The sequence below is a fragment of the Bidens hawaiensis genome, unplaced genomic scaffold, assembly GCF_021521415.1.
Source record: "Bidens hawaiensis isolate Kalapana, Puna unplaced genomic scaffold, B.hawaiensis_p1.1 tig00011541_1, whole genome shotgun sequence".
Lineage (NCBI taxonomy): Eukaryota > Viridiplantae > Streptophyta > Magnoliopsida > Asterales > Asteraceae > Bidens > Bidens hawaiensis.
The window spans coordinates 363,241-383,669 of record NW_027491903.1 but is presented as its reverse complement, the minus strand read 5'-3'; the positions used below and the strand labels follow the sequence as shown (position 1 = coordinate 383,669).

General features: G+C 41.6%; 1 pseudogene; it reads left to right on the top strand.

Annotated features, from left to right (window-relative positions):
* Positions 1 to 19,059: 19,059 nt before the first annotated feature.
* LOC143538246 (serine/threonine protein phosphatase 2A 57 kDa regulatory subunit B' kappa isoform pseudogene) lies at positions 19,060 to 19,730 on the top strand (annotated as a pseudogene).
* The last annotated feature ends 699 nt before the right edge of the window (positions 19,731 to 20,429 follow it).

Here is a 20,429-nt window from a genome sequence, read left to right as displayed (position 1 = left end):
TCGCCAACGGCGAAGTTGTAACAACTTCTGCCTTAGGCGAAGTTATAACAACTTCGCCATAGGCGAAGTTAAGAACAACTTCGCCTACTGGCCCAAGCCCAAGCCCGAGAAGATGTTTTGTCTATATATATGTGTGTCTTGTTTAGGTTTTGTATCCAGAAAATAAGAGTAATTGTGTTATAGTTCATTTGTCTAGAGAGTAAAAGAGAGGAAGTGTCGTGAGGGACGACCCGAGGTAGAGCTCACCTCGGGTCGGACGTGTTTCTGTTTATGTTACGGTATGTAACGTGTTTGATTATTATATTATAAAGATCTGCAGATGTGTTTTATCCCGTTCGTGTGTTTGTTCTTGTGTTTGTGTATGTGTAATCGTGTTCTTCGTCTTCTACACCATAAACGAGTCTAGGAGGATTCCGCACTCCTAGACCTCGTGCGGATCTCGTATCGATCGGCGACGCCCCCGGGGGGACCTACAATTGGTATCAGAGCTTTGGCTCGATTGTGTGGTTCGGGATTTCACGCGGGTGTAGAAAACGTCTCGTTTGACCTATTCGCGGGACGCGTTTTCGTTGATATTGTGTTATACTCACCTTATACAGTCATATTCAAGCCGTCACACCGACCGGAAACTGCTAAATCGTCGAAAACAGATCTGAATATTTTCAGTGTTCTTCGGGCGAAGTTGTTGTTCTTCAGGCGAAGTTGCCGACGCTGGAAGTAGGGGTTCGGCGAAGATATAAGGTTGAGCGAAGTTAACCACAACTTCGCCTACCTCATAAGTTCGCCTAAGCGAAGTTATCCTCAACTTCGCTTACCTCCTAAGTTCGCTTACCTTAAGCGAAGTTATTCTCAACTTCGCCAAGTCACGCGAATTTAAGGATTTTCCAGCGAAGTTAACACTTAAGCGAAGTTATCCTTAACTTCGCCTATAGTACTGTTTGGAAGAATTTTTTGTTTTTTTCGGGTTTTTCTTGTTTTCGAGAAGATGTCGCCGATTAACATCTCAGAGTTAGTCAAAATGGAAGTTGAAGCGGGGTCGGCTACTAAGGCCCCAAGGTTGATGAAAGGAACCGACTTTGTGGCGTGGAATGATAGGTTCATTCAGTATATTAAATACCAGGATGCAAAGATGTGGGTGTGCATCCAGGATGGATATATTCCACCGACAATGGAATACGAAGGTCGGGATGTGGTAAAGAAGTACAGCAAGATGGAGGAAGAAGAGAAAAAGATGTATGAGGCCGAGAGCAAGGCCCATGCTGCAATTACTATGGCTCTTCCTCAAGAGATTCTCCATACATTCAGGAAGTACACTTCTGCACGAGAGCTTTGGGATGCTCTTGAGAATAGATTCGAAGGGAACGTGGGTATTCGTGCCTCGAAGATTAAGCTGTTAAAGACTCAGTTCTCTGTCTTCAAGTATTTGAAGAACGAATCGCTCGATGATATTATCACCCGATATTATCATCTAATGACAGAGCTGAACAACTATTCTATTGCTTACAGAGAGGAGGAAATAGTTGAGAAGCTTCTCGATGCTCTCCCACCGAAGTGGGAAATGTACACTGTTCTAATGAGGGAAGACAAAGACTTTCCTGATTATGACTTGGAGACAGCAGTAAACAAGCTCAGAACCTTTGAGCTTAATATGGTTCGTAAAGAGACACCAACGGATCAGGTTCAAGACCCTGGTATGTATGGTGCCAAAGTTAACTCAGGCTCAAGTTCGAAGTCTGAATCTGCTGCTTACTACTCCAAAGGAGAGTCAGGTTCTAACTCTTCTCATGAAGGAAATGTGTCAGAAAACATGAACGGTGATGTTTGCTTTGTTGCTGGAGGATCAAGTGCTTCGAAACCTCAAGCATCCAAGAGTAGTTTCTCTCCCAGTGCTTCAAGCAATAACTACTCTAAGATGCCAATGAGTGTCAAATCTGCTAAGGAGCAGTTTGCACTCTATGCATCTTTTATTGCTTCTTACGAGAACTACATACAAGGGAAGATTGTGGACCCTGCTGCTTTGGAAGAAGACTATGACCAGATCGATCCTGATGATCTGGAGGAGATGGATCTGCAGTGGCAGATGGCGATGATAGTCAGAAGAGTGAAGCGTTTCATGAAGAAGACTGGCAGAAAGTTCGTAGGTGGAAAGCCAGGATTTGATAAGTCAAGGGTGAGGTGTTACAATTGTCAACAAAATGGACACTTTGCAAAGGAGTGCACTAATGCACGTGTAGAACGTAGTCAGGGGAGGACTACACAGAAAGTGGAAATAACAATGGGAATAATGCCATGATGTCTGATGCTGGTGAATACAACTGGAACATGTTCTCTGGAGAACTCTTTGAGCAGGCACACATGGCGAAGGTTGCAGCTGAAGAATGTATGAAAGCTGCTGAAAATGAAAAAGCTTTCATGGCTGATGACCAGAACTCCGAGGTATGTACTAAACCTATCTGTACTAAATGTGAGAACTTGTCTGAACAGCTTGCTACAATTACTGATCAGTATGTTAAGTTGGATGCCGAATTTAAAACCTTGAAAGAAGATCATCACTTCACAAAGACAAGAGAAAATAATTATAAAATAAAAATTAAAGCTTGTGAAAAAGACGTTAAAAGTTTAAAAACAAAATTAGCTGAAAAAATTGATGTGATCGATCTAAGCTACGAGGTTTTAGAAGAGAAAACCAAGTTAATCGCTGAGAAAGAAAAACAGATTGCTGATCACCAGGTAAAAGTGGTGGAACTAAATAGGAAACTGGAGCAATTCCGGAATTCCTCAGCTATTCTTGATCACCTCGTTAGTGATCAAGGTTCCTCACCTAAGAGGGGAGGAATTGGTTACCATGAGGTTCCACCACCTTATAACCATAATTATACTTTCAATCCTAGTGTTCATGAATCTGTTAATTTTGTAGCTGATCAGACAGGTCCTGCTAAGGAAACTGGTAAAGTACCGGAAGTTAGTAAAGGCGAAACAAGTTCGCCTGTCTCAAAAGTTAAAATTTCTATTTCAAGTCCAGTCTCATCTGATTCGGATAAGTCATCTGAGTCGGGTAAGACAAAAGAGAAGGAAGTGTTACCCACTAGTGGAGAAAAAGTTAAATCAACTAAAAGGAGTACTCCACTCAACCCATATGTCCCACCTTATGTGAGACGTACGGTTGGTAATACTGCCTCCACATCTAAAACATCTGCTGAAAAGAAAGCTGAACATAGGTGTTGTTTTAGATGTAATCAAACAGGGCACCTTGTTGCTGATTGCCCTCTGAAGCAGCGTTTCAGAGAGGTGAGGCCCTCGAAAACTGAGACTAAGGTTTTTGGTAATCGTTTAAATGTTAAAAATGAAAACCATTCAAATTTGAGAGATAATACAGGTTTTCAAAGAAACACATCTCGTTTTTACACTACTAATAACCAAACCAAATGCTATAATTCTTTTGATTCTCTTAATGTTCGTCGGTTTGGTTGGCCTCACTATCAGTCTCCAAGGAGGTATCCTGTTAGGACTCGTGGAAATTTTTCTAATGCTAATTTTGGTCAGCCAAGGTGTGTGAGTTCTGTTAAGAAGGTTAATCGACCCAAGACCAAGAGGTCTTGGGTCCCCAAATTTTAATAATCTCTTTTGTTGGTGCAGGAACAGTTGAACAGGGCTTCCAATAATCTTTGGGTTGTGGACAGCGGCTGTTCCCGGCACATGACTGGTAACAAGGATTTGTTACAAGATTTAAAACCTGTTCAAGGAGCAAGAGTCAGTTTTGCCAGTGAGAGTGGAGGCAAAATAACAGGAAGGGGTACGGTAACTAACGGGAAGATGACGTTAGAAAATGTGAACTTTGTTGAAGAACTGAAGCACAATCTGCTGAGTGTGTCGCAGATTTGTGATAAAGATTATACCGTACACTTCACGAAGACTGATGCGATTGTGTTGAAGCCTGGTTTTCAAATACCAGAGGAGTGGATAGTAATGAAGGCTCCACGTGATCGAAATACGTATATGATGGATTTAAGTTCAACTGAAATGTCAACGGAAGAATCGTGCCTTTTGACGAAAGCAAGCGAATCGGAATCTGAACTGTGGCACAGGAGAATGGGGCACATTCATCTTCGGAAGATGAACCATATTGTCAGACATGGGCTTGTGTTGGGTGTTCCCTTAAAAAGTTTCAATTTTGAAGACAAATGTCTTGCGTGCAAAAAGGGAAAGCAGCACAAGAAGTCCCATCTCACCAAGAAAGTAAATTCAATTGCCAGTACACTAGAGCTGCTTCACATGGATCTCTTCGGTCCTGTGAATGTAAGAAGTCTAGGTGGTACAACTTATTGCTTGGTGATCACTGATGACTACTCACGATACTCGTGGGTATACTTCCTGAAATCAAAGGACGAAACGGCTCAAATGGTGAAGAATCTGATTACCAAAGTTGAGAACATTATGGATAAACGAGTGAAGTTCATCAGAAGTGACAATGGTTCAGAGTTTAAAAATTTTGAAATGGAGATCTTCTGTCTGTCAAGAGGGATTGAACACCAATTCAGCGCTCCGTATACTCCGCAACAGAATGGAGTGGCTGAAAGGAAGAATAGAACTTTAATTGAAGGAGCCAGAACTATGCTGGCTGATTCGAAGCTTCCGGTGGTGTTCTGGGCTGAAGCTGTTTCTACAGCTTGCTATGTACTGAATAGAGTTTTAACGGTAAAAAGACTTAATAAAACATGCTACGAGCTTATGCATGGGAGAAAGCCCAATTTGTGTGGACTTGAAGCTTTCGGGTCCCCGTGTTCAATTTTAAAGGCACATTCAAAGTTTGGTGAAGCAGCCGATGAAGGAATCTTAGTCGGCTATGAAGTTGGGACTCCCAACAGGCGTGTCTTTAATACAACGAACGGCAAGGTTGAGGTGGTATGTAACACCGACATTACGAGTTACAGATCGCCAAGACCGAGCATCGGACCTCCTGGGATTTTCGACTATGATAGGCTCTTCAAGTCTTTTAACATACCTGATTTATTTTGTACAGAAGAAGAAGAACGTGTTGCTACGAAGATGATTCTAGATGAGGAGGAAAATTTGGCACATAGACAGCTATTTGATGATTGTCAACCTTCCTCATCAAATTCTATCGGTTCCCCTACTGTCTCTCCTGAAGAAGAGTTTATCAATCCATTTCACTCTCAGCCAGAAACAACCATTGATGAGCTCTCTTCTAATTTAGAAGATAATTTGCATGTCGGTGCTGTTCCGACCACGAGAATTCACAAAGAACACCCTTTGGAGAATGTTATAGGTGATGTGTCCTCCGGTGTACAAACCAGAAGTAGCTTGAATGAGCACACCTGTGTTTATACAAGCATTAAGGAAACGGGTATAATGAACGAATGTTTGTACTCATGCTTTATTAGCCAGATTGAACCGAAAAATTATCAAATGGCTCTTAAGGACAGCTCATGGGTCGAGGCCATGCAAGAAGAGTTGGCTCAATTTAAGAAGATGGAAGTTTGGACTTTGGTTGAAAAACCAAGGAATGTGCATGCGATAGGCACAAAATGGGTGTTTAAGTGCAAGAGAGATGAAAAGGGGATTATTATAAGAAACAAGGCGAGGCTGGTCGTTAAAGGTTTTAATCAGCAAGATGGGATAGATTATAATGAAGTGTTCGCTCCGGTGGCCAGGTTGGAAGCGATAAGATTGTTTTTGGCGTTTGCTGCTTTTAAGAAGATGAAAGTGTTTCAGTTGGACGTGAAGAGTGCGTTCCTCAATGGGAAAGTTGATGAGGTGGTGTATGTTGAGCAACCTCCGGGTTTTCCTGACCCAGACTTTCCTGATCACGTGTACAAGTTGAGCAAGGCGTTGTATGGATTACATCAGGCACCTCGTGCCTGGTATTCAACGTTATCGGACTACTTGCTAGAGAATGGTTTTGAAAGGGGTTTGATTGACAGCACACTGTTTGTGAAGAGAGATGGAAGTGACTTCCTGCTAGTTCAAGTCTACGTGGATGACATCATATTTGCTGTATCAAGAGTCTCCATGAGTCAGGAATTTGAGGCCGTCATGAAGAAAAGATTTGAGATGAGTGCTATGGGTGAACTAACGTTCTTTTTAGGATTGCAGGTTGATCAAAAGAAGGATGGGATGTTCATTCATCAAACAAAATATGTTCATGATGTCCTCAAGCGCTTCAAGATGGAGGACTGTTCTCCATTTGACACTCCAATTTGCGTCAACCACAAGTTGGGAGCTGAAATAGACGGTGACGCAGATGTGGACCCAACTCAGTATCGGGCTATAATAGGTTCTTTGATGTATTTGACTGCTTCTAGGCCTGATATAATGTTTGCTGTTTGTCTTTGTGCTCGTTTTCAGGCAAACCCAAAGGAATCTCACATGAAGGGTGTGAAGAGGATTCTGCGGTATCTCAAAGGCAAGCCGAAGCTAGGGTTGTGGTACCCGAAGGGAGGAGACGTGGAACTGGTTGCTTATACAGATTCTGATTATGGAGGGTGCAATCAGAGTCGGAAGTCGACAACAGGAGGATGTCAGTTTCTCGGTGGAAGATTAGTTTCCTGGCAGTGCAAGAAACAGACATCAGTCGCAATCTCTACGTGCGAAGCTGAATATATGGCAGCATCCAACTGCTGCTCTCAGGTTTTGTGGATTCAGCAACAATTGCGCGACTATGGTCTGAATTTCTTACTCACTCCTATTTTTATTGATAACACTGCTGCAATCTCAGTAATTAACAATCCCGTGAAACATAGTAAAACTAAACATATTGTCATTCGTCATCATTTTATACGGGATTGTGCTGAGAAGAAACTGATTAAGGTCGAAAAGGTCGATACGCTAGAAAATTTCGCTGATTTATTTACAAAAGCGTTTGATAAATCCAGATTTCAAAACCTAATTGAGCTGAACGGGATGATCAATCCCGAGTAACCATGTTTTTTGTGTTTATTTAAAAAAAAAAAAAAAAAAAAAAAACGTCACCATTGCTAAAATTAGTCGGTTACCTCAGTTTGATGGACATATCCTCGGATATGTTTTGGTCCTCGTTTCTATTTGTAGAGAATGAGGGTCGCCATTAACCAGATGACTGAAAGTGACCGGGGCGGTTATGATGTGTTTTCTTTCGGTCGCTGAAAATTAGTCGTTCATACTTAGTTAGAAGGACACATACTTGTATGTGGTCGGTCCAGTTGATCCATTGGATCTTCAGGATTGCCATTTACCTGAAGACTTTGACGTGATCGGGGCGATTGAAGTCAAAATTTTTTAGGGAAATGAAATTACTTTTCAAGTCTAATACTTCGTAAGAAGTTCATTTGCTATGTTTAACAGGAAATTGATCCAACCTTGGAAAATGATGTTTATACGAATTTTGTGTGCTTAACTAGTGAAGTTCTTAAGCTTAAAAGGCATTAGAACAGTCATTGTATGTCAAGGTAAATTTTTAATGGTGTGTCAACGTATATGTGATACAAATTAAATATACTTGATTTTACGTGGAAACTACTTAAGAGTTTTCCATGTCTTCGTATATATCTTTCCGCATGATAGGCAGAAAAGTGATTACCCAGTCATACACGAGCCCGTAAGTGTTCTGATTCCCGTGAAGATAGCATTTCGAGATACTGCAGTGATCCAGATTCGGGACTTGCAGTCAATTTCTACTCTGAAGTCTATGTTTGTAAATTAAAATATATATATATATATATATATATATATATATATATATTTGGAGTTAGTGAAACATTTTAGACTTCACAATCTTTGAGTAAGAGTGAAGAACGGGAAGCAGATCAAGAATATTTACAAGTTTAATCAGACACTATGGGTCGAGATCAATTCGGGGTGACTTGGGGAAAGCCAAATACGCTTAGAGAATGGATAGGAGACATCAAAATCTCTGAGTTGTTTTCCACTTAAATTTTGAGTCTTAATCGAATCTAACTCGTATCACATAAACGATGAAAACCACTTTAAGTTATACCTGCTTACAACCTGTCTCTATATGTCATAATACAGCTAACCACGGATCTATGTGACAGTCACGTAGTTAGTATGATTCCTGTTCGGATCTTTTCTAAAAACGTGGTAGTCCCTAACTAGACTGAAATTTGATCCCTTATACTTTAAACTTTTTACGTTTTTGTACTTAGATAGTTTTATGACTTTTTAACTGGTTACTTAGAATTGATCATGTTATTTATTTCTTCTTGGATAGTTTTATAACTTAATTGGAAAATTGTTAAAATTATAAGGTTTGATTTTGTAAATATATAGGCGATGTTGTTGAACAGGCGAAGTTGTGGTTAACTTCGCCTAGGCGAAGTTATCCGTAACTTCGCCTGTATAACTCCGCCTATATAAAAGCATTACAAACAGTCAATCAGTTCATTATTTCAGCGAACATATCCACACTTATACTATTCTCCGGCGAACTTGAGTTTAACCTCGATTACGTGTTATTTACTTCGATTTTCACACCGATCATAGGTTCGAGATGTTGTTTTATCATATATTACAAGTTCGTTCATGCTAATCAAGGGTCGTTTCGACCCGGTTATTAACCTCGAACAGTCGGGATTTTGAAACCGATTTTCAAAACTCATGTTACGTGTTCATAAACTTCATAATCATCCTAATGACGTGATCTCACATATGTTTCAGCCTCCAGATTGTCAACCTTATCGAAACGCCGATTTTCACGTGTTTCGATAAACCCTACTGTTGCCGTTTCAGATTCAGGCGAAGTTAGGGTTTAGGCGAAGTTATCCGTAACTTCGCCTGAAGCTTAAGTTCGCCTGAGGCGAAGTTATCCGTAACTTCGCCCGAAGTTTAAGTTCGCCTGTGGCGAAGTTATTCGTAACTTCGCCTGGAACTTAAATTCGCCTGAGGCGATGTTGTGAAGAGGCGAAGTTATCACTAACTTCGCCCAGACCATTTTACTTAAAATTAATTAGACGAACTTAAAGATGAAGCGAAGTTGTTCTCAACTTCGCTTCACCTTTAACTTCGCCTATACAGGTTTGATCACAACTTCGCTCCTGGTAATCAAGCGAACTTGTGTAACACTTTAACGTTTATCTAACTTGGTTCGTTTAGTGCAGATATGGCTGTTGTTGGAAGTGCAGGAGGTGCAGGTGATGACGGTGATGATCTCAGACAATTCTTCCCAGCTCATAACCAGTTCATAACACTTGACCCAGATGCAAATGGCGTGGAGGACTACAGGGAGATAATTACTTTTCTCCTGCGCTCAAGGATATATCACGCAATAACAACTACCCTGCCTATTTCCCTACCGAATATTGAAGACTTTTGGCAGACGGTAGAGTACGATTGCTGGGTTGAGCCCCCGGTTATGCTAGCCACCGTAAACGGTCAAGTTGTTCAGTTTTCTTCTGAACAAATACGGGTGGCGTTGCGGTTTGGTGAAGAGACGAGGGATGACCCAACGGAGTTTGTTGCGCCATTCAGTGATGGGGCGTTCCTCAGGATGGGGTATTCTGGTCCCTTAGGGGACACACAACGGAGGAAGGGATTCCTTTTAGATCAGTGGCGCTTCCTTATGCACGTCATGATCGTATGTATGTCAGGACGGAAGGCAGGCACTGATGGTATGGGTGCGACAATGCAGTCTGCTATGACTGCGTTGACTTATAATAAAAGATATTCTTTCAGCCAGATGATCTTTTACGAGATCGATAGGCAACGAAGGGCTGTGGCGCGTGAGCGGTTTATAATGTATCCACGATTCCTACAGATGATTTTAAATCATGTGGCTCCGACGCTGCCTCAACGACGCCCTATTCGATACGTGGAAAGTGTGACAAAACGTATCTTTGCACAGTGTCGCACTTCCAGCGCACGAAGCAAGCCTGAGCTGCGTCCCAGGCATACTCCGCTCTTTGGGTACCTTATAAACCCGGAGTATGTGCCTGCGGCAGGGGACGAGTTCAGAGACCCAAGACCACAACAGGCGGCAGCAACCCAGGCTGTATCAGCTGCGCCTGCTGTATCTGCTGCTGTGACAGCTGCAGAGATTGACCTTGACGCCATGTTCGGCGGGCAAGGATTGTTTGATATGGACCGAGTTGATCCACAAGAGAATATTCAAGTCTCGGGTCCACAAGCTGATTTTGATGATGTGATGGAAGAGGCTAGAAGGATGATGGTAACTCATGAGAGAACGGTTGGTAAACAAAAGAGAACTGTTGACGACGACGACGAGGAAGATGATGAAGAAGAAGCTGTGCAGCTGGTGAGAAAGCGTTCACGAAGGGAAAGGACAGGTATGGGTGTAGGAGCTGGAGAGACTTCACGGTTGGTACGTTTTGCTCCACCTGCCTTGTCTGGTATGTTTTTGGTCCCTTCTACAGCACAGACTACAAGCTTAAGCGCTACAATTGTTCCTGTGGTGGCAACTACTGCATCTGTTAGCATCCCGTCCACCACAGCACAACTCTCGGCTCCGGAGATCGTATCGTTGCCGCCTCCAACGCTCACTACGTCGGAGGTTGTTGCACAATTCATAGAGTCGACAGTTGTTGCTACCACTGCAGGGTTACCAAGTGTACCACCTGCGGTTACGCCCACTTCAGACTCGGAACGAATAGCTTCATTAGAGCGGATCGTTGCTGAGCAGTCCAAGACTATTCAACGCCTAGTGGAGGCAAATCAACTGCAGGCATCCCTCCTGGTTGAGCACGGGAAAGTTATAGATGCCTTGAAGGTGTTCTTGGCATCTCAGGGGGAGATGAGCTGTAGAGGCGACGAGCTGAGGACGAAAAGAAGAAATGATCAAGACGATGATCCCAATGCACCGGAAGGTGCAGGTGGTGAGTTGCCAAGAACTACTATAGCTCTTGGGGCTTCCACAGCTGAGGGGGAGTCTGCCGCTGGTGATGATGTGGTTGCTGTTGGTGATGATGTGGATGTGGTTGAAGATGTTGAGATTGTTGATGATATGATTGATGCGCTGAAAGAGATAGACGATATGTTAGAGGATGATGAGTTGATAAATGAAGATGATGTTCTGCCAATCGATGAGATCGAAAAGATTGGTGTAGAAATTGTGGTTGAGAATGTGATAGAAGAATGAGAGATTGTTGAAGAAAATGTAGAGCATGAGATCCCTGTGGTTGAACAGTCGACTATATGTGAAGATGCTGCGGTTGACAACACTGAGTGGGAAGATCAGCCAAACTGGAAGGAAGGCTGCGCTCAGTGGTTTGTAAAGACGAAGAAGCCAGCAGTACCGACGATGTTCAAAAAGTCGTATAATATAAAGGGATATGCAGAATCAAAGAAGGGAATCATATGCTGGTTGTACGATGAAGAGTTGAAACTATTTGTGATCAAACGTTACGACGGCATTCAGTATTTCAAGAAGATGTTAAGATCCCTGAATACCTTACCGGAGTGTGAGGTGAAAGACTTAGCAAGACTGGGGCTGATAAACAGAAGTGATGATAACATGGCGAGAGTAATTGGGAAAATTGTTTGGAAGGAGGCCATTAAAGATAAAAAGTTTGAACTTCTGAAGCCTCAGAAAGGGAAGTTAGTAGAAGACAAAGATAGAGGGATGAGGGCAGACGGCAAACCATGGATGGTTATGAAGTATAAACCAGTCCGTCATTTAAAAGAAGTGCCGATGAAGGTGATGCCCAAGAACGTCTTGAAAGACTTGAAGTGGTGGTACGTGGATTGTGAAACTGCTGAAGCGGTCATGGAGGATGAAGATGAGCAAGAGATCATGAGAGTGTATGATCCTATGCACTTAGTCAATCTGTCTCAAGCTGACTTGCAGGTACTACATGCTAAGAAGATTTTCTACATTCCTGCTTGGAAAGAGGAAGCTAAGAAGTACCAGAAGTTGGTTTCTGTATGTGTTAGACAGGGAGTGCATGCTTGAAGAGATGAAGAGAGAAGACGAGAGATTACAAGACACAAGCTTTGAAGATCAAGACATGAAGCTACTGCCAAGGGGGAGTCTGTTGGTACATAAATGTCAGTAGTTCATAGTCTAGCGTTTGTAATCGAGTCTGTAATGTAATTATGTTTAAGTTTATGTTTATGTATGTAAGCGAAGTTGTCAACAAGTTCGCTTAGGCGAACTTGTTGAACAAGCGAAGTTGTCGACAAGTTCGCCTAGGCGAACTTGTTGAACAAGCGAAGTTATGGACAACTTCGCCTGAACATATCGGGCGAAGTTGTCGTGTCTATATATACTGTAGCCGACGGATTGTTTATGTAACGAGAGAGGAGTCAGTTGTTGAGTTCAGTGAACGTGCCGAGAGTCTGTAATAGACGTGTTTCAAGTTATAATATATAACGTGTTCGTTTGTATCGCGTGTGATTGTTTTACGTATTCTACGCTCGTAACTACCTACGCAGGGATTCCGCACCTACGTAGATAGCGATATCCCGTGTAAGATCCGTCCGGGAACCTACAGTGTTATGGTTTTAAAGAAAAGATTAAATGTTTTGTAATAAACAGTTACATTTTTATATTCCGCGAAAGTTTTAATAAACTCTTATTTGTAGAACTGTGTTTATGAGTAAATCCGACGCTAAAGTAAGGCTACCGGTAACGGGGCCTTACAATGGCCCATTTTTCCAATCGTCCGGACAATTACGGCTTACTTAGTACGTTTTTGAACTTGTATCCCGTTAGCACGTTGATGGGATGCCCCTGAAAGTACCTGCGGAGACGTCAAGCGGCATATACCAGAGCTAGAACAAGTTTTTCCAACATTGAATATCTGGTCTCCGGGTCTGACAATGTTCTGCTGATGTAATAAATCGGCGTTTGAACAATATTTCTATCCGTCAATAATACAACTCCTATGGCAGTATCAGATGCCGATAGGTACATCGTCAGAGGTTCTCCCGCATAAGATGCTGTAAGAGTAGGCAACTCCATTAGGCACTTTTTGACTTCTATGAGAGCTTGTTCGGCTTCCGCGGTCCATTTGAAGTGTGCCTTTTTAAGGCAATTTCTCAGCGTTGAAACGAATGGGTAAGATTTAGTTGCATGGTTTGCTAAAAATCGATTCAGTGCAACTAATCTTCCGTTAAGTGTCTGAACCTCTTTAAGGGAAGAAGTATAAGGCATGCGGACAACGGCTTGGACTTTGTCGGGATTAGCCTTGAAGCCCGCATCCGTAACAATTACGCCAAGGAATTTCCCTTCTTCCATCCCAAATGAACATTTGGTCGGATTCAACTTCATGTTGATACTTCTCAAGGTTTTAAAAGTTTCTTCGATATCTCTTAGCATTTGATCTTCCTCGATGCTCTTGATTACTAAATCATCCATATAAACTTGCAAATTTTGACCAATCTGATCCTTGAATGCTTGATCCATTAATCGTCGATACGTGGCGCCCGCGTTTTTCAATCCAAAGGGCATCATCTTATAACAAAATGTCCCCTTATCAGTGTGGAATGCTGTCTTATCTTCATCGCCTGCCGCCATGCGGATTTGATGATAGCCTTTATAGGCATCGAGGAAGCATTTAAACTTAAACGGGGCCACAGCGTCCACCTTGCGATCAATTTCCGGAAGTGGGTAGCAATCCTTTGGGCAAGCTTTGTTCAAGTCTTTAAAGTCTATGCACATCCGCCATGTTTCGTTACTTTTTGGAACGATGACCGGATTAGCCACCCACGTCTGATACTTGATTTCCCGGATGATTCCAGCGTGAAGTAAATCTTGCACTTGCTCATCATGGCTTTTGTCTGTTCCGAACCCATCTTCCGCCTTTTCTGGACAATTGGTGTAAACATCAGGTTTACCCTTAATTTATGTTCTGCAATGCTCCGCGGGACACCAGTCATGTCTGCGTGATGCTAGGCGAAGATGTCCATATTCTTGGTCAACAACTGCTTTAAGAAAGTCCTCACTATTTATGAAATAACGGGTCCAATTACAACTTTCTGATCGAGGAAGTTTTTGTTCAATATCCACTTTTCCGGCTCAGTTCTCTGTGTTTGTTTTGGGACCTTATTGGGTTTTGAGCTTTCTGTTGCAAAGCAATGTCTATTGACATAAATGATTGCTACGCCTGTGCGGGTTGGAACTCCAACTGCACCGTGAGCTGTGGACGGGTGAGCATCGAAGTCTCCAATTTCTTCCCGCCCCAAGATAATGTCATGCTTGAAAGTTGCTGGTAGAACCAAAAACTCAACCTCTTCGGTTCTCGAATGGGTCCCATCACTAAGAGTGACTGGGAAGGATATTACCCCTCGCGGGTGCATTATCTCTCCTCCAAAACCAGATACAAGAGCATGATTTGGTTTTAACCTTTCTTTGTCTTCATCATCGAGTTGCTCGAAGCACTGTTCATACATAATGTCGAATGTACTACCAGTGTCGAAGAAGACATATTGTGATCTATGGTGACCAAAGAGAGCAGTGATAATCAAGGGATTTTTGTTAGATGGTCCACCTTTAACTCTTGGGAAGATCACGGGCTCATTCTTTCAATCCTCATCCAAGAATTCTATTCTTTTTTCCCCAACCTTATGTCCGCCTTGAATCATGTGAACATTTAAATCTTTAACTTGCTTTTTGGATGGGCCTGGTTATCTTGCGCGGGAGCCTTACCGGTCCCAGGTTTCACACCTTTGACTAAATGATCAAGTTTGCCAGACTTCACAGCCGCTTCGATTTCATTTTTTAAGGCCACACACTCGTTCGTGTTGTGTCCGATGTCATTATGAAACGAGCAGTGCTTCTTAGCATCCAGGAACGACTTTCTTGTAAGCGGTTGTGGTTTATGAAAACTCATATTCTCGGTTGTGAGAATTTCTGAAGGAGTTTTTGATAATGGCGTCCAGCTATTGGAGAACCGAGTTGACGCATTCTGTTTGTTTTTATTGCCAATCAAAGATCTTGCGTCAAATGGCTTCGAGGTTTCCGCATTCAGCTGAAGCCTGGACCAAATCGTTCCTTTCGCTTGTTTATTCGGTCGTGGATTCTAAATTCCACTTTCAATTTTTGCTTTGAATTATTATAGCCCAAAGTTTTTTCAGTTCTGGCATATAACTTCGCCGTCGTCATAATATCGTCCCATTCTTATGGCATTCCATCTCTGACAGTCAGCGTTCGGATTAGCGCGTCGCACCTGACATTCTTGCTGAAGGCACCGTGAAGCATGTCTTTGCTAATCCCACCAATATTCAGACTTTCATCGTTGAATCGGGTAATAAGTCTTCCACAGATTCGTTATCCCAGCGGGTAACGTCCAAAATTTCTGACTAATCACGAGTGTGTTTCTTTTGCTGACTGAACTGCTGGGAAAATTTTTTCACTAAATCATCCCAGCTGGAAATCTGTCTGTCCGGAAGTTTTTCAAAGCATTCACGCGTTGCCCCTGTTAGTGTCAGTGCGAACATGTGAAACCAATAAGGGAGCGTCCACCCACTTACACCACCCACTGCCACAAAATTCTGGAGATGATAGCTTGGATCAGTCATTCCATTATATTTTCCAACCGATGTAGGTATTTTGGCATTAACTAGGAAGGGTGCGGTTGCAATGCGGGATATGAACTTGATTTCTCAGCAAACGCTGCTGGGCGGTAACGTTTAGTAAAATCTTCTTCTGCATCACTGTGATACTGAGTATGACGGACTACGTCCCGCGGGCGGCTGATTTCTTCCCATGAACGCAATCTGCTATCACCAGTGTAAAAACTGTAACTACCCGGGTGGTATGTTGAATCATAACTATCCAATTCGTCAATATAAGATGGCATCCACATATATATGTGAGGATTAGGTCATAACCTCTGGACCTCACCCAACTCTTGTTCCATTTGTTGACTATAACGAATCTGACTTCCTCTCACCATTGGTGAAGGGGAAAGAGATCTCCTGGGAGATTCATCATAGTTCAGACTTCAGAGTGCGGGCATGGAAACGCTCGTTATGTACCCTACGTTCATATTCGGCTGCCATATTCTCTTGCTGAATACGGAGCCACTCCTCTTGAGACAATGCCCCTAGATCTGGAACTACGGCGATGAGTTCTCGCCAGGTCAGAATCGCCAGAATCATCTTCCAGACCCAATTCTGACCGAGTTTGGCGAGTTTCTCTCATTATTCGTCCGAGGTCACCCAGATTCGACCCTTCTGGTGCCGTGACTCGTCCCAAATCAGTAGGAGTTGGTCCAACTGGTGTTGTAACACGTTCAAGGGTATAACCTCTAGGTGTTACATTAGCAGTCCGTGAACCAGGAGCCGTGACACGTGTAAAAATACTTGAAGCGAAACCTTCAGGTATTTCTGTATCTGTAACATGGGAAGCAGGTGCAGGAGTTCCCGTCGGCCCTTTAGGAATTTGACTCATATTGTACAGCAAATCAAAAACACGAAATTATTGTTGTTCTAACAAAAGCACGGATGGCGCCAATGAAGAAACACAGATCTACTCCCCTTGACGGGTCTTAGATCCAATGAGTCTACAGGGTAGGATACGGATAACAACCAGTACGATACAAGCCTAATTCCCCGAAGTCCAGTGACCGGAACCTGCAAAACAAACACCGTGAGCTCGTTACGGGAAGAACAAGAGGGGGACTTCCCGTAACCACCCTCCGACGTGAGAATAAGTACAATCCTGACGAAGGTAAGTACTTAAGTATATAGTGAGAGTATAGTGGGAGTGAATAAATACCTCATGAAGATTGAGAGGGTATTTATAGCCGAAGGGTGTAGGAAGGTGATTGAGCCAGCTGTCCTTTTTAGAAGATGCTCTCGTAACCACCTGAACACGTGTCCTTATATGATAAGTTCAGTTACACGTTGCATGTGCATGTATAACAACCTGGACATGCGTCCTTACGAGATAGGATGATAAATAATCTCTGGCCATGTGCACGGTTATAACGGCCTTGCCAGGTGTCCTTCATTGATTGGCCGAGAGATCACGTATTACCCAAGAAGGCATCTTGGTAAATCTTCTAGAACGCAGTTAGTTAATGGCAGCTGTCCTGATGATAAATAATCTCTGGCCATGTGCACGATTATAACGGCCTTGCCAGGTGTCCTTCATTGATTGGCCGAGAGATCACGTATTACCCAAGAAGGCATCTTGGTAAATCTTCTAGAACACAGTTAGTTAATGGCAGCTGTCCTGAGGCATTGCAACCTTGTCACTTTATGCAGACGGGTATTCCGTCTTGCGGATGACTTTTGAGGGTGCCAGGATGCTTCCGCATGCGTCATGTGGGTGTTTCTTCCTTAGACGGTTAAGCGGGTGATCCGAAGGTCCCGCGGGTGTCTTGTGAGGAGTTCTTAATCGACCCTCGAATAGTACTTAAGAGTATTTGAATCTTTTTGATACCCTACCTCTATATAGTATAGAGATGATATAAAATAAAGAGCGTTTAAGTGTTGATTAAATATTGAGATTTAAAATGTTGACTTCATCTGCGTCTTTTTATCCAGCTTAGCCGGATTTTGTGGAGTTGTCATAGTTTTTAATCAGAAAAACAATCACATATAGTTTATTTCGGATACTTCAATATTTGTCACTTAAGAATAACCGCCACCTTTTTGTAAATACTTCAATATTTATAAAAACCATGCAAAACAAAGCACTAATCTCACTTATTCAAAACATCACATATCCAATTCTTTGATGATCAACACCTACCCACATCAAATGAACATGTTGGCTCAAAGAAACAGCCCCAAAACCACCATAAAACCACCCGCCCGAAAAACCACAACTTTGCAATTCCTATTCGAACTTGATTCAACTCAAAACGACGAAAAAAATATCCGGCGTTCTGATTCTAGAGACGAAGAACTTTATTCGATAATCAATTATTGTACAGAATCACATTCGGATGATCAAGAATCGGCTTTAAAAAGACTAAAACTCACACAACTTTTGTCGATTATCAAAACTTCAGTGACTCCAATTTCTGATCTAACACTAGATAGTTTGTTTAAGATGGTGGCTTCAAATATCTTCCGCCCTCTCCCGCCACCATCTTCCGCTGCGTGCTCAGCCGTTTTGCTTGAGGATGATGATGTTATTACCATTCCGTCAGCCGATTGGGCGCACTTGCAAACTGTTTATGATATTATCCTTCGGTTGATAATCAAGATAGACGTGAAATCAGTTCGGGCAGAAAACAATGTTGGATCAAGGATTGTAAAACAAGGTACCAAGTGACATATATTTACGTACACGACCTTTACATGGACAAGAATTTTTTCATACTTACAAAATTGTAAAGAATTTAATGAAAGTAACCAAAATGATTATTTTGATCATTTTTTTAATTCTTTACACAAATAGTCATTTAAACCAATTTTTCAAAAGACGTGACTCAGTGGACTATTAAAATGCTCACATTCAGAAAACATTTTTAGGACTTGTAAGATGTTTAAACAAGCATACAACACCAATTTTGTACTTTTACCATTTTGGATGATTTTTAAGCCGCGACCGGTGCAACTTTTGTTAAAGTTTGCCGAATAAAGTAAAAATCAATTTTATTGTATTAATCGAGACAAGGTGAACATTACTTGATTAGTCATTCGACCTAGTCGTTATTGCTTATGTTTAACTCACTTTAAGATCGAAACCATGTGTGTGTATCACGTACGTACTACATTTTGATTGAGTTATATTTTTGTACAACTATTACAGCATATGTTTATACTTTAAATAGGGTCAGCTCAACTTTTTTAATGTACTAACAGATTTTAAAATCATAAGAAAAATGAGTAGTATCATAATATTTTAGTATCATAATATATTTGGAAATATTAACTTAACACATAATTTTATATGCAATTTAAAAGAAATAAAATCACAAAATCCCAACAAAAGATTTCGAGAGACTGAAAGTTGAGGTAGTTGCAATTGGTGAGAAATAATCTTAAGCAAAATCAAACTATATAAAAATTATGAAGACAATCTTAATTAAGCCTAATTTTTTTGACAGTCAAGTAACTACTATTTTAAAACATTATAATAAAGCATGTTTTCAAATTTACTATCATTTCTGCACACACCAATTAGTGTATAATAATGTGTTTGCATGTAGGTTCGCCACCTGAAGATCAACAATTCATCACCCGAAACTTCATCCTAAACCTCCTGACTCTCTTCACCTCCGACGACCTCCGCGAACGCGACGCCGTAAAAAACATCATCCACCGCATCTACTCCAAATTCACCTCCCACCGCTCCTTCATGCGGAAATCCCTAACCAACATTCTACTCCACTTCATCTACGAAACCGACCACCACCAAAACGGCATCGCAGAGATTCTCGAAATATGGGGCAGCATCATCAACGGGTTCACGATCCCATTAAAGCAACAGCACAAGGTGTTTCTGTCAAGGGTTTTGATTCCGTTGCATAAACCGAAGAGCATGGTGGTGTATCACCGGCAACTGGTGTACTGTGTTTCGCAGTTCGTGCAGAAGGAGAGTGAGCTTGGTGGTGTCGTGGTTGGGAAGATATTGAGGTATTGGCCGGTGACGAATTGTCAGAAGGAAGTGTTGTTGATCGGAGAGTTGGAAGAGATTGTGGAGAATATTGATAGGCGGCGGTACGTGACGGTGGCTGGTGGGTTGTGGAGTCGGATCGCAAAGTGTATCAAGAGTACAAATTCACAGGTAACTTAGTTCCAACTTATAGTATAGTAGGTATTTAGGAACGTTTTTTATTTGCGACTGGTTCGTGACCGAAATATGGTGATATGATCATTTTGCAACCGGCAATAACTAATTTTTAGAGGTGTCAAATGTGGCTCATTAGGGTTGTAAGAGTTTAAATAAAATATATAATTAATCAGAAAGTGGTCAAACTAAAAAAAGAATGTTAAAAAAGGGTGGATTGAGATATCAAAACTTTCTTGAAAAAAATTAAATAATAATAATAATAATAATAATAATAATAATAATAAGTTATAACATAAAATATAAATTAAAAACTAAAAGACTAAAATTTTTTCCATTGTCCTCATTCAAAAATAGAAAAAGAGAACTTGAGAAATGTCAACTTATTCCTTTCTTTAGTTTAACTAATTTTGACTCATTAGGCCATTATACATTTTACTTAAACTCATATCAACTCTAACGGGTCATATTTGTCACCCTTACTAATTTTGTGACTAATGTGATCTGGATGGCAAACTGGTTGCTTAATGGTTAAGCGACGAACAGTCAATTTGTGATGGTCCGCTGCCCAAGTAAGTTGTTAGCGGACGACATAATTACAATTTAACTATGGACTTTAACTTTGGTTAAATGACTAGTTGCCCATTATATTTTCAGAGTTGTCAATTTGAGCACCAAATTTCTAAGGGTGTTACAGCAACCGATACATGTACACCCCTATTATTATGATCATTTTGAGACTGGACTAATAGAATTAACTAGTTTTGCG